General features: G+C 38.6%; 1 protein-coding gene across 3 annotated transcripts in view; it reads right to left on the bottom strand.

Moving 5' to 3' along the window:
• The window catches only part of HCRTR2 (hypocretin receptor 2), a 134,048-nt gene that overhangs the window by 44,697 nt on the left and 73,551 nt on the right, over nt 1–15,800 (bottom strand). The gene's annotated exons all lie outside the window — the stretch shown is intronic.

The raw sequence follows: 15,800 nt of genomic DNA, 5'->3' as shown, positions 1-15,800 counted from the left end.
CCAGACACTCAATTTTGCCTCCTTTCTATTACCTTAGGGCCTCTAAACATCGTCTTGTAATCAAACATAGTTTTCAATACTTTCATAGCCAGCCTCCCTCATTGCCTTGTAGTATATCCCCAGTTCAAACGCTGTCCTGTCTCATTCAGTTGCTCTTTACTGAAAGAACATCCAGTTCCTCAATTCTCTGTCCTCCCTTGGTCTGACATATATAAAAGTTACATAATCACTAGCTCTGGAGTTATACAGGTGTACACACTGCCATCACATCTGTTCATGGGTTTGCTTCATTGAAAGTTACTGAGTTTGTCTGGGGCATCACAAACTTGTCAGAGCTGTCACCCATGCACCCAAATAATGCGGGGATTAGTATCTTTATGTAGTGAATAAATAAAACCTCATTTTGTTACATTTAAATCACTGAATGAGGATTTCTTTGGACAATTATGTAACTCTTATTAATAGTTTTGTAAGCTGGAAAATGTTCTTACTAGTTCCTGAAGCTGAAATTGGCTGTCAGCTATCAACAGATGTCAATTTAACAAAATACCTGGATTTTGGAGGATTTAATTTTGAAAACTTCACATCATCCTCTAACTCTTGCGTGGTAATATCCAAAACTCAGGTGAACCTTAATCAGGGTAGCTGTAGTCATTATTATTTGAAAATGATGCCATTGAGTGATTTATTTTCTATAAACACTTGAAACACACACAGACACACACACACACATATTCACACACACACACACACACACACACAAACCCATCCTAGCAGTTGACAAACACATTATCACAGTTTGAGAAAACTGACAAAAAATATTATATTTCTGGTACTTGGTCAACAAGTTGTCCAAATAGTACAATCTTATATCTAGAAAAATGCACAGGACTTTTAGAAAACATGCAATTATTTCTAATCTTTTAACCCTGTATTTTGGACACGAGGAATGGTGCTGGTGGGAAGACTTAATGTATTATATCTAGGCAATCTAGATAATAGTAGAGCAAGTATATGTTCAAAAACACTTCTTTAGTCATTACTACGTGCTGTGCCTTGTTCTAAGCATTTTAAATTATTAACTAGTGTCATGATAATAACATTATGATGTGAATAGTATTAATATCTCTGTTTAACAGATGAGAAAATAAGGAGAGAGAAGTTAAGGGGCCTGCCTAAGAAAAAATTAAGTACTGGAGTACGTAAAAGTAAAACTAAGTGCTATATCTTGAATTTAAGTCTTATCCACCATGCTATATCATCCCTATAGCCTCTTGATTGGAGCAGAAAATGAAAAGGAAGCTACCAACGTCTATTTGACAGGGCTTTAAGATAGGATTATATAATTTTTCACTTGGAGGTTATTCAGTCTAACCTTCCATCTGATGCAGGAGTAATCACCTCTGCACCATCTGTGATTCATCCTGCTTGAACATTTATAATACTAGGTAATTTAAAACCTGCTGAAGCCCTTGAGTTCATTTTGTAGTGGCTTTAATTACTGGCAAGTTCTTGTTCATGTTCTGTTTTCCCTTCATTTCTGCTTACTACATCCTAATTATTTCTTGGAACTGAATGAAGAAACCTTACCTATTGATGGGCGGGGCCAAGATGGCTGACTAGAAGCTGTGGTGTTCGGAGGCTTCCATCGGGAAAAAACATAATAAGCCTCTGAATCCTTCACCGGCAACCAAGGTATCAAGGTTCTCTCATCAAAATTGACTAGAGGGCTTGCGTGACCCACTGAGAGAAGGAAGAGCAGTGTGGTGTGGTGACCCACATGGGGAAGGGGAACTTCCTCCCCACAGCCAAGGGACGCGAGCACCGGAGATTGTCAGAAGATCTCACTTCTAGTCTTAGCTGTAGGACTGTGGGAAAGTCACGATATATTTTCCTTATACTCAGCTCATATGTTAAATTGAATTTAACGGGAACAAATGAGAAAAAATGCTTAAGATAAACAAAATGTGTAATATTTATTTTGGATCTACTATCCCACTGTCTTCATATCCTTCACTTGACTTTTCGCTAATATAACACAGGAAAAGTGTTAGCTATTTGAAGGATACCCCAAAGATGAATGAAGAGAAAACTCACCACCGATTTCTCATTCATTTATTCAAAGATATTTACTGATTCCTATTTTGCACCAAACATTGTGAGAGGTTATGAGGCCAGTGTTTAAAAAGTAAGACACAGCGGGGGCGGAGCAAGATGGCCGAATAGGAACAGCTCCAGTCTCCAACTCCCAGCACGAGCGACACAGAGGACCGGTGATTTCTGCATTTTCAACTGAGGTACTGGGGTCATCTCTCTAGGGAGTGCCGGTCAATCGGTGCAGGTCAGCTGCTGCAGCCTGACCAGCGTGAGCTGAAGCAGGGCGAGGCATCGCCTCACCTGGAAGCGCAAGGGGGAAGGAAATCCCTTTTCCTAGCCAGGGGAACTGAGACACACAACACCTGGAAAATCGGGTAACTCCCACCCCAATACTGCGCTTTAAGGAAACAGGCACACCAGGAGAATATATCCCACACCTGGCCGGGAGGGTCCCACGCCCACGGAGCCTCCCTCACTGCTAACACAGCCGTCTGCGGAGATCTATCCGCAAGGCAGCAGCGAGGCTGCCATTGCTGAGGCTTAAGTAGGTAAACAAAGCCGCTGGGAAGCTCGAACTGGGTGGAGCTCACAGCAGCTCAAGGAAGCCTGCCTGTCTCTGTAGACGCTACCGCTGCGGACAGCGCACAGCTGCAGTCCATTAGGGGAAAGAGCGGGCCGCTGCAGACCCCAACGACTCTGTCTGACAGCTTTGGGGAGAGCCGTGGATCTCCTAACGCGGAGGTTGAGATCTGAGAACGGACAGACTGCCTGCTCAGGTGGGTCCCTGACCCCTGAGTAGCCTAGCTGGGAGACATCCCCCACTAGGGGCAGTCTGATACCCCACACCTCACAGGGTGGCGTCACCCCTGAGAGGAAACTTTCAAAGAAAGAATCAGACAGGTACACTCGCTGTTCAGCAATATTCTATCTTCGGCAACCTCTGCTGCTGATACCCAGGCAAACAGGGTCTGGAGTGGACCTCAAGCAATCTCTAACAGGCCAACAGACAGTCCTTCTGACTGTCAGACGGAAAACTATCAAACAGGAAGGACACCTATACCAAAACCCCATCAGTACGTCACCATCATCAAAGTCCAGAGACAGATAAAACCACAAAGATGGGGAAGAAGCAGGGCAGAAAAGCTGGAAATTCAAAAAATAAGAGCGCATCTCCCCCTGCAAAGGAGCGCAGCCCATCGCCAGCAACGGATCAAAGCTGGTCAGAGAATGACTTTGACAAGATGAGAGAAGAAGGCTTCAGTCCATCAAACCTCTCAGAGCTAAAGGAGGAATTACGTACCCAGCGCAAAGAAACTAAAAATCTTGAAAAAAAAGTGGAAGAATTGACAGCTAGACTAATTAATGCAGAGAAGATCATAAACGAAATGACAGAGATGAAAACCATGACACGAGAAATACGTGACAAATGCACAAGCTTCGGTAACCGACTCGATCAACTGGAGGAAAGAGTATCAGCGATTGAGGATCAAATGAATGAAATGAAGCGAGAAGAGAAAACCAAAAGAAAAAAGAAGAAAAAGAAATGAACAAAGCCTGCAAGAAGTATGGGATTATGTAAAAAGACCAAATCTACGTCTGATTGGGGTGCCTGAAAGTGAGGGGGAAAATGGAACCAAGTTGGAAAACACTCTTCAGGATATCATCCAGGAGAACTTCCCCAACCTAGTAGGGCAGGCCAACATTCAAATTCAGGAAATACAGAGAACGCCACAAAGATACTCCTCCAGAAGAGCAACTCCAAGACACATAATTGCCAGATTCACCAAAGTTGAAATGAAGGAAAAAATCTTAAGGGCAGCCAGAGAGAAAGGTCGGGTACCCACAAAGGGAAGCCCATCAGAATAACAGCAGACCTCTCGGCAGAAACTCTACAAGCCAGAAGAGAGTGGGGGCCAATATTCAACGTTCTTAAAGAAAAGAATTTTCAACCCAGAATTTCATATCCAGCCAAACTAAGCTTCATCAGTGAAGGAGAAATAAAATCCTTTACAGATAAGCAAATGCTTAGAGATTTTGTCACCACCAGGCCTGCCTTACAAGAGACCCTGAAGGAAGCCCTAAACATGGAAAGGAACAACGGTACCAGCCATTGCAAAAACATGCCAAAATGTAAAGACCATCGAGGCTAGGAAGAAACTGCATCAACTAACGAGCAAAATAACCAGTTAATATCATAATGACAGGATCAAGTTCACACATAACAATATTAACCTTAAATGTCAATGGACTAAATGCTCCAATTAAAAGACACAGACTGGCAAACTGGATAAAGAGTCAAGACCCATCAGTCTGCTGTATTCAGGAGACCCATCTCACATGCAGAGACATACATAGGCTCAAAATAAAGGGATGGAGGAAGATCTACCAAGCAAATGGAGAACAAAAAAAAGCAGGGGTTGCAATCCTAGTCTCTGATAAAACAGACTTTAAACCATCAAAGATCAAAAGAGACAAAGAAGGCCATTACATAATGGTAAAGGGATCAATTCAACAGGAAGAGCTAACTCTCCTAAATATCTATGCACCCAATACAGGAGCACCCAGATTCATAAAGCAAGTCCTTAGAGACCTACAAAGAGACTTAGACTCCCATACAATAATAATGGGAGACTCAACACTCCACTGTCAACATTAGACAGATCAACGAGACAGAAAGTTAACAAGGATATCCAGGAATTGAACTCATCTCTGCACCAAGCGGACCTAATAGACATCTATAGAACTCTCCACCCCAAATCAACAGAATATACATTCTTCTCAGCACCACATTGCACTTATTCCAAAATTGACCACATAATTGGAAGTAAAGCACTCCTCAGCAAATGTACAAGAACAGAAATTATAACAAACTGTCTCTCAGACCACAGTGCAATCAAACTAGAACTCAGGACTAAGAAACTCAATCAAAACCGCTCAACTACATGGAAACTGAACAACCTGCTCCTGAATGACTACTGGGTACATAACGAAATGAAAGCAGAAATAAAGATGTTCTTTGAAACCAATGAGAACAAAGATACAACATACCAGAATCTCTGGGACACATTTAAAGCAGTGTGTAGAGGGAAATTTATAGCACTAAATGCCCACAAGAGAAAGCAGGAGAGATCTAAAATTGACACTCTAACATCACAATTAAAAGAACTAGAGAGGCAAGAGCAAACACATTCAAAAGCTAGCAGAAGGCAAGAAATAACTAAGATCAGAGCAGAACTGAAGGAGATAGAGACACAAAAAACCCTCCAAAAAATCAATGAATCCAGGAGTTGGTTTTTTGAAAAGATCAACAAAATTGACAGACCGCTAGCAAGACTAATAAAGAAGAAAAGAGAGAAGAATCAAATAGATGCAATAAAAAATGATAAAGGGGATATCACCACCGACCCCACAGAAATACAAACAACCATCAGAGAATACTATAAATGCCTCTACGCAAATCAACTAGAAAATCTAGAAGAAATGGATAATTTCCTGGACACTTACACTCTCCCAAGACTAAACCAGGAAGAAGTTGAATCCCTGAATAGACCAATAGCAGGCTCTGAAATTGAGGCAACAATTAATAGCCTACCACCAAAAAAAGTCCAGGACCAGATGGATTCACAGCTGAATTCTACCAGAGGTACAAGGAGGAGCTGGTACCATTCCTTCTGAAACTATTCAATCAATAGAAAAAGAGGGAATCCTCCCTAACTCTTTTTATGAGGCCAACATCATCCTGATACCAAAGCCTGGCAGAGACACAACAAAAAAGAGAATTTTAGACCAATATCCCTGATGAACATCGATGCAAAAATCCTCAATAAAATACTGGCAAACCGGATTCAGCAGCACATCAAAAAGCTTATCCACCATGATCAAGTGGGCTTCATCCCTGGGATGCAAGGCTGGTTCAACATTCGCAAATCAATAAACGTAATCCAGCATATAAACAGAACCAAAGACAAGAACCACATGATTATCTCAATAGATGCAGAAAAGGCTTTTGACAAAATTCAACAGCCCTTTATGCTAAAAACGCTCAATAAATTTGGTATTGATGGAACGTACCTCAAAATAATAAGAGCTATTTATGACAAACCCACAGCTAATATCATACTGAATGGGCAAAAACTGGAAAAATTCCCTTTGAAAACTGGCACAAGACAGGGATGCCCTCTCTCACCACTCCTATTCAACATAGTGTTGGAAGTTCTGGCTAGGGCAATCAGGCAAGAGAAAGAAATCAAGGGTATCCAGTTAGGAAAAGAAGAAGTCAAATTGTCCCTGTTTGCAGATGACATGATTGTATATTTAGAAAACCCCATCGTCTCAGCCCAAAATCTCCTTAAGCTGATAAGCAACTTCAGCAAAGTCTCAGGATACAAAATTAATGTGCAAAAATCACAAGCATTCTTATACACCAGTAACAGACAAGCAGAGAGCCAAATCAGGAATGAACTTCCATTCACAATTGCTTCAAAGAGAATAAAATACCTAGGAATCCAGCTTACAAGGGATGTAAAGGACCTCTTCAAGGAGAACTACAAACCACTGCTCAGTGAAATCAAAGAGGACACAAACAAATGGAAGAACATACCATGCTCATGGATAGGAAGAATCAATATCGTGAAAATGGCCATACTGCCCAAGGTGATTTATAGATTCAATGCCATCCCCATCAAGCTACCAATGAGTTTCTTCACAGAATTGGAAAAAACGGCTTTAAAGTTCATATGAAACAAAAAAGAGCCCGCATTGCCAAGACAATCCTAAGTCAAAAGGACAAAGCTGGAGGCGTCACGCTACCTGACTTCAAACTATACTACAAGGCTACAGTAACCAAAACAGCATGGTACTGGTACCACAACAGAGATATAGACCAATGGAACAGAACAGAGTCCTCAGAAATAATACCACACATCTACAGCCATCTGATCTTTGACAAACCTGAGAGAAACAAGAAATGGGGAAAGGATTCCCTATTTAATAAATGGTGCTGGGAAAATTGGCTAGCCATAAGTAGAAAGCTGAAACTGGATCCTTTCCTTACCCCTTATATGAAAATTAATTCAAGATGGATTAGAGACTTAAATGTTAGACCTAATACCATAAAAACCCTAGAAGAAAATCTAGGTAGTACCATTCAGGACATAGGCATGGGCAAGGACTTCATGTCTAAAACACCAAAAGCAACGGCAGCAAAAGCAAAAATTGACACATGGGATCTAATTAAACTAAAGAGCTTTTGCACAGCTAAAGAAACTACCATCAGAGTGAACAGGCAACCTACAGAATGGGAAAAAATTTTTGCAACCTACTCATCTGACAAAGGGCTAATATCCAGAATCTACAAAGAACTCAAACAAATATACAAGAAAAAAACAACAACCCATCAAAAAGTGGGAAAGGATATGAACAGACATTCTCAAAAGAAGACATCCATACAGCCAACAGACACATGAAAAAATGCTCATCATCACTCGCCATCAGAGAAATGCAAATCAAAACCACAATGAGATACCATCTCACACCAGTTAGAATGGCAATCATTAAGAAGTCAGGAAACAACAGGTGTTGGAGAGGATGTGGAGAAATAGGAACACTTTTACACTGTTGGTGGGATTGTAAACTAGTTCAACCATTATGGAAAACAGTATGGCGATTCCTCAAGGATCTAGAACTAGATGTACCATATGACCCAGCCATCCCACTACTGGGTATATACCCAAAGGATTATAAATACTCTACTACAAAGACACATGCACACGTATGTTTATTGCGGCACTATTCACAATAGCAAAGACTTGGAATCAACCCAAATGTCCATCTGTGACAGACTGGATTAAGAAAATGTGGCACATATACACCATGGAATACTATGCAGCCATCAAAAAGGATGAGTTTGCATCCTTTGTAGGGACATGGATGCAGCTGGAAACCATCATTCTTAGCAAACTATCACAAGAAGAGAAAACCAAACACCGCATGTTCTCACTCATAGGTGGGAACTGAACAATGAGATCACTTGGACTCGGGAAGGGGAACATCACACACTGGGGCCTATCATGGGGAGGGGGGAGGAGGGAGGGATTGCATTGGGGAGTTATACATGATATAAACGTCATGCACATGTACCCTAGAACTTAAAGTATAATAAAAAAAAAAAAAAAAGAAACCTTACCTATTTACGTACATTGTATTTGTTTTCTAGGGCTGCTGTAATAAAGTACCATAAACCTGGTGTCTTAAAACAATACAAACTTACTGTCTCACAGTTCTGGAGATAGAAGTCTCAAATCAAGGTGTTAGCAGGGCTGTCCTGTCTCTGAAAGCTGTAGTAAAATTCTTCTTTGTCTCTTCGTATTTTCTGGTGGTTTGCAGGCAATCTTTGGTGCTCTTTGGCTTGCAGCAGTATAACTCCAATTTCTGCCTTTGTCAGTGCCTGACATTCCACTGTGTTTCTATCTTCACATGGCCATCATCTTATAAGGATCCCAGTCATATTGGATTAAAGGCCCACCCTACTGCAATATGACTTTACCATATCAAATTACATCTGCAATGACCCCATTTCCAAATAAGGTCACATTCTGAGTAATGATCATTAGGACTTAATCATATCTTTTTGGAGAAACAGAATTCAAATCATAAAGGCGCTCATTCAAGTATTTAACAACCAGAGCTATGCCCACTTCCCCAGCTTATGCTTCTCTAGCCTAAAGATCATCAGAATCTATCATGTGAAACTTTTGGGTTTTTCATTCCCCATCACCCTGGTTATTTTATTCTGAACACACTTCAGATTATTAGTAATAGCTCTCAGTGAGCTATCCATAACTGCAGTCATTTCTCCAGGTGCATTCTACCCAGAGCAGCAATGAGAAGGATGATTGATTTGGTTATTGTCACTCTATTAAGACAGTTTGAGATCTTGTAAGCGTTCTTAAAAGCCAAGGCTATATATATATATATATAATATATATATTACACACACACACACACACACACACACACACACATTGGTTCCCTGGTTTAGATGCTAGGTTATTTACCTCTCAATCCTAAGAAGAAATAAAAAGAAAAAAAAGGTGTTTATAAAGAAAGCTATTGGGACAATTAGATACATTTGAATTTTGAGTTTGTGTTAGCTAATATTACTGTGCCACTTAAAAATATGTTAAGTGTGGTTGTCACAATATGTCCATTCAAATATTTAAAGACTGTGGCTCTGCCCAAATATCAAATGAATCTTAAGCAAAATGAACAAAGCTGGAGGTATCATATTAACTGACTTCAAATTATACTATAAGGCTATAGTAACCAAAACAGCATGATATTATTAATAGTATAAAAATAGACATATGGATCAATAGAACATAAAAGAAAACTCAGATATAAAGTCACATTCCTACAGCCAATTTATCTTCAACAAAGTCAACAAAAATAGACACTGGGGAAAGGACACCTTATTCAATAAATGGTGCTGGGAAAATTGGATTAGCCACATGTAGAAGAACAAAATTGGACCCATATCTCTCACCATATACAAATAGCAATTGAAGATGGATTATAGACTTAAAAGTAAGATGTGAAACTCTAGAAACCCTGGAAGAAAACCTAGTATCTGTCTTTAAATGGACTATTCAGAATCACACATATATCTACAAGAGCACATCCTCTAAATTTGTGTTAGACAAACATCTGTTTATTCAGTAACCCACTCACCCGTGCAAAGTTCTAAAAGAACAAAGTAAACATCACCTTCTCCTGAGAGCACACTGAATTTATACAAGTTAAAGTTATCACTGGACTTCATGCTTCTCTGAAAGATAATAACCTTCCATTTTATCCCATTAATTATGCTTGAAATCTCCAAAATATCTCTTTCCTCTATTACATTCTTTCTATTCCTATTGCAAATACCCAATGTCAGACTGTTGTAACCATTAGCTAGAGTATTGCAGTGACCTCCTAATAGTTTCTCCTGCATTGTGCCTGTCTGTACTCCTATATATTTTATCCATTAATGTCATTAATGGATAAATGTCATAAAATAATAAAATAAATGTCATAAAATGGATAAAATCCATTAATGTCTTTAATGGATAAAATATATAGGAGTACAGACAGACACAATGTCTTGTTGTATTAACTCTTCCATTTCACTGAGAGCTCTCTTTTCTCCTGGACAGTACACAATTCTCAGATGGCCAATAGTAACTGTGTTTCAGTTGAATTTTTGCCCTTTATCCTTTATAATGTTTTCCATAAAATACACAGAGCAGCAGAGTGAATCTGATATTTCACTGTGTATCAAACATATTCCATGCCCAGGCCATCACTCATACCATTCCTCTGTCTGGAAATGGCCATATTCCATTTCAATAGCTTTTTAACTAATTAAATACTACCCAAAACTATCCAAAATCAACTGATCAACCAACCAAATAAAAAAGTTTCTGGTTTACAAAATATATTTTAATCAGGTTAAATTAACATGACTTCTTTCTTCTTTGATACCCAATCACATGTTGTACCCTTCATGGCCATAAATTGCATTCTATAATTACTGTGGATCATTGTGAATTCCTTTTGTATTTTTTCTTCTCGCTCTACTGGCACAAAGGCTCTTTATCATTATAAGCTGCCTTTTCTCTTTCCCTTACTTTGCCAAGTTTCTGCTGCTTTTCTCCCAGCAAGAATACTGCCTATAATACACTCTGCAGTAACTATGTATGGAATCAATTTGCTCATAAACTTAGAGTATGTTGCTACCATTGGTATGGTATATTTTCCCATGAGCAAAGTCTTTTAAAGGAGAAAAAAGGCCCAACGGCTAAACAGAGAATTTACTTTCTTCATTTCTTTTGAGTGAAATCTGAGAGCTTACAGAGAACTTAGCTGTTTGTCAATATTCTCTTAGACTTAAAGCAGGCTGTGGTTCTCAATTCGCCATGTACCGTCCTCCGATGAACTTTGGTAAGCCCCAGGACCTGAACTTGATACCACATTTTAAATCAGTTCTGTGAATAACCATTAAGCACCAACATTAAAGTCAACGTATGGTTAGTCTGTATTTAAAAGCCTGCCCTCATTAACCAGGAATAAGTGAGGAATAATTGAGCATATGAGGGTGAAAGAAGATAGCAGAAGGCAAGAATGCAGATTCAATGAATTCTTGAATTCCACCTCCAACATGGGCTTTATTGAAATAGTATTTTTGAAATGCAGAGGTGCCAAGAAGATACAAATATTTTTTCCTTTACCTTTCAGACTATCATTTGTCTTACCAGCTCTTTCTCTGAAAGAATCAGATGATATATAGCTCCTGTATATTCTCTGTAAGACATGGAAAGTGACTCAAGCTGCATGAGAACATCTGCAGCCATGATGCAAAGAAGGATATCTTTATAAAATGTGTTAAATAATATTCAGATATAGACTTTATGATGTAAGTTGTTTTCCTATTATTTTATGGGCTCAAGACGAAACTGATTTTCAAATGGGAAAATAATACATTATTTTTAAAAAGGCCTTTGCCATTATTTCACTTATAATAAACTGGCTTTTGTTTTAGTATCTCAGATTGTATATGAGCAAAATTACATTCCAAAACCAATACTTGCACTTAGACAAATGTAAATGAAAGTGATACGCTGGTGCTAAGACTGGATTAAGAACATGTAAACTGCATATGTAAGATTGCATCTCTTATTAAACATATACTTGGGCCTTGAAATGTCAACCAATAATTGACTATAAAATTTATGATATTGTGATGTGATTGGACATGGTACATAATTGGTAGACCACTGAGTGTCTCAAAAGGATCTGTACTAAATATATCAATTTTATTTAAAGAATTTGCTTATTTATTTAATTTTGGTTATATTAAAATAAGGTAAAAACAGAAAGGGACAATGATTACATGATTCCACAGATATGAGGTACTCAGAACAATCAAATCAGGCAGATAGAAAGTAGAATTTTTTTCTCCCCAGGATCTAGGAGAAGAGGGGAAGGAGACATTATTGTTTCATGAACACAGAGTTTCAGTTTTAAAAAATGTTAAATGTTCTGGTGGTGGATAGTGGCGATAGTTGCACTATAAGGTGAATATACTTAATGTCATTGAACTATACACTGAAAACTGATTAAGTTGTTGAATTGTATATTATGTATATTTTACCAGAATTTAAAAAATTAGTTGCTGGCTGGGCACGGTGGCTCACGCCTGTAATCCCAGCATTTTGGGAGGCTGAGGTGGGTGGATTCCCTGAGATCAGGAGTTCGAGACCAGACTGCCAACAGGGTGAAACCCTGTCTCTACTAAAAAATACAAAAATTAGCCAGGCTTGGTGGCGGGAGCCTGTAATCCCAGCTACTCAGGAGGCTGAGGCAGGATAATCACTCAAACCCGGGAGGTGGAGGCTGCTGTGAGCCGAGATTGCACCACTGAACTCCAGCCTGGACGACAGAGTGAGGCTCCATCTCAAAAAAAAAAAAAAAAAAAGTTGCCATGACAAGACAGACTACAAAATGTGAAATACACTTTGAACTAATGGTGATGTTCCCTCAAAAACCTTCAATACAGAATGAAAACTCCTAGGGATAATCTTAATGACTCATTTTATAAATATGATGCTTTTTAAAAGATTGAAAGAAAACACAATTTTTCAAAAACCTGAGTTCCAATATATTAATGCAATGTTAATCACAGCAACTGTGATTTTTATATGCAATTCAAATTATTTTTGAAACAAAGTATTATTTGTAGTAAGTTGTGATATTTCAGTTTAGATATTATCTTAATAAAACACTTCGCAATTTCTTGGTTGTTTATTTAATTTACATACATAAGCACATAAATAAATAAATAGTATAACAACTTCTTGATTGTTATTTGTTATATTATACACATAAAATCAGGAAACAACTTGGCCAAAATATACTGTAGTTCCACAGTTTGCCACAAAGTGTCAGTGAAAGCCTTTGAACCTGCTTCCATTGTCACTTCTGGAATGAGTTTTAAGCATTAAATTCATTGTAATATCTTTTATAATGTAGAACTGAGTATATTTGTTTGAAGTCAGATTTTCTAGATAGAAAATAATGTTTAAAGAAGGACAAAACGGCCAACACTTTCTCAATTAAATATAAATAAGGGAACGTGAAATAAAACATTTCTAAATGAAAAAGAAAAAAATGCAACTGAATACATAGGAAAGAAAGCCTATATTTAACTACCATTTTCAAAAAACCTACCTTGAAACAGGTCATGGAATGGAGTCATCCAAAATCATTACAGTGTTCAGATTAAAGAAGCTGGGAAGCTGACCATGAGTATTATCTTAAAAAGGTAAAATAAACCCTCCACCAAACCCTGAGGCATTTTTCTTTTTCTTGTTTTCACTCCATCCCACTGCTATGGCATTGGCCCTCTTTCTATTGCTAGTTTTACCCCCTTCTCTTCCTGGGCCAATATGTCTGTCTTGATCTCCCTTTCTCCATCTACACACCTTGGCAAAGTTGTCCCCAAATCTCCATCTCAGAAGAACTACATGCAAACGTGCCACTTCCTTTTTTACAACGCAGACAAATGGAGGACTGTTAAGAAGTGCATCTGTGCTGTGAAATGTGCCACCCAAAAGGTTATCTAATATGAATATAAATAAAACTTTTAAAACAATTTACTGGCCAGGCACTGTGGCTCACGCCTGTAATCCCAGCACTTTGGGAGGACGAGGCGGGCGGATAACCTGAGGTCAGGAGTTCAAGAGTGGTCTGGCCAACATGGCGAAACCCCATCTCTACAAAAATACAAAAATTAGCTGGGCATGGTGGTGTGTGCCTGTAATCCCAGCTACTCTGGAGGCTAAGGTGGGAGAATCGCTTGAACCTAAGAGGTGGGGGTTGCAGTGAGCCGAGATGGCGCCACTGCAATCCAGCCTGGGTGACAGAATGAGACTCCGTCTCAAAAAAAAAAACCAAAAACAAACAAAAAACCAATTTACCACATATGCACAAACAGCACTATATCTTAAATGTGTTTTGGTTTTTATTTCCTCAAGAAAATATAAAAGTCTCTAATTAGATAAATGTTTTCTCACTGGCACTTGCTCATTATGCTCAAAAGTGAGAACTTTTATCAATCAATGGTGTCTCTGTAGTGTTGATAACCGTTAGGTACAGTGGAGAATAATTAATATATCACAATTAATAATTTGTCTTGAAAGCGATTTAGAAAGAGTATCTTCACACACACACAAATGTGCAGGAAGAAAATGCATAGAGGAATGCTATACCACTGAATCCTGTGATTATTATTTCTACAGAAATCAAATCCATAAACAAATTCTTCAAACAGGTAAAATACAGTGAAGAAAGTGGGAAAATAGGCTTGACTTATCAGCTGTCTCTGAGTGGCATGATTTCTCCCAGGGAGGGGCTCAACCACAAATTGGCACCAAGCCTGCTGGCACCAAGAGCTGCCAAAGAACAAAACAGCAGTGTTATTAATAGAGCTTCACAGGCCTTTAGGGCTGGCCTGAGGAGAAGAGAGAAGGTTCCATAGTTTCAGTGTTCTATTAATGGCTATACCTGGTAGTTACAGTTTCACTTCAGTAAAATTTGTTTTAGAGGAAATGACAACCTTTTGGTTACACACATCTTTTTACACTTTGTAGATAAGCCATTACAAGTCCCTGTTCCCAGTGTGATGTCTTAGAAATGCATCTGGATTTTGACCCTGTTCTCAGAGCTCTTCAGGGCCATAAAGTCAGTCCTTCTCTTTGATCTTTTTGCATTAATTAACATACACAAGCAACCAGTCCTATCTTCCCCAAGACATTTGACTTCTGTTCATCTTACTACCTGCAATGAATTTATTTTGGGGGTCTCTTCTGTAGAAATGCTTTTCTCTTTCACCACATATCTGTCTTTAATCCACTTGTCTTTTGTTCTTTCATTATCTTTCATTAGTTGTTCTTACTGATTCTCACAACTTTATGTCTTATCTATGGAAGACCAACCCAATATTATAATTCAAAGTTATACCTCTAGTTCTTGCTCTCGCTCTTACTTTGCATACCAGAATTTCTGACTACAACTGTTTTTGTCTTCTAGATGTTCTATCTTTCTATTAAACTCAACTTATGAATCATGAAATGTATGTGGGTGTGTGGGTGTGTGGGTGTGTTTGTGTGTGTGTGTATTCAGTTAAAACATTTGGATACCGTCCTGCAGACTATGGAGAATTGGAAAATTACAAAATTACTGAGGGATTTTTAGCAACAGAATGGCAACATCCTTTTTCAAAGATGACTTAGGGGGAATATGTGGAAAATATATGTCTTTATGTTGGAAGCAGGGAGATTAATATTGACAGTTTTAAAATTCCAAGAAAGCAAATTGGTAACCAAACAATGGAAAAAGGTGAATTCCAAAAATAACAATGAGGTTGAAATATCAGGCCTTAGTGAGGGATTAGATATGAGGATGAGAGAGTAAGGAGAACTGAGGATGATGAGCAGGTATATTGCTTGACAGCTGGGGGTGCTCACTGAGCTAGGGGATAAAGGATAATGAGGTAGCTTTGTTTGGAAGAGTAGAGAGAAGATGAGAAATTCAACTTTGTATATGTAATTGTGAAGCACCTGTGAGTTGTCTTAGTGTCAATATCCAGTCGATATTTAGATTTA

This window comes from Trachypithecus francoisi, unplaced genomic scaffold, assembly GCF_009764315.1.
Source record: "Trachypithecus francoisi isolate TF-2019V2 unplaced genomic scaffold, Tfra_2.0 Lachesis_group10, whole genome shotgun sequence".
Taxonomy (NCBI): Eukaryota; Metazoa; Chordata; class Mammalia; order Primates; family Cercopithecidae; genus Trachypithecus; species Trachypithecus francoisi.
This window is presented reverse-complemented; position numbering and strand designations above follow the sequence as displayed.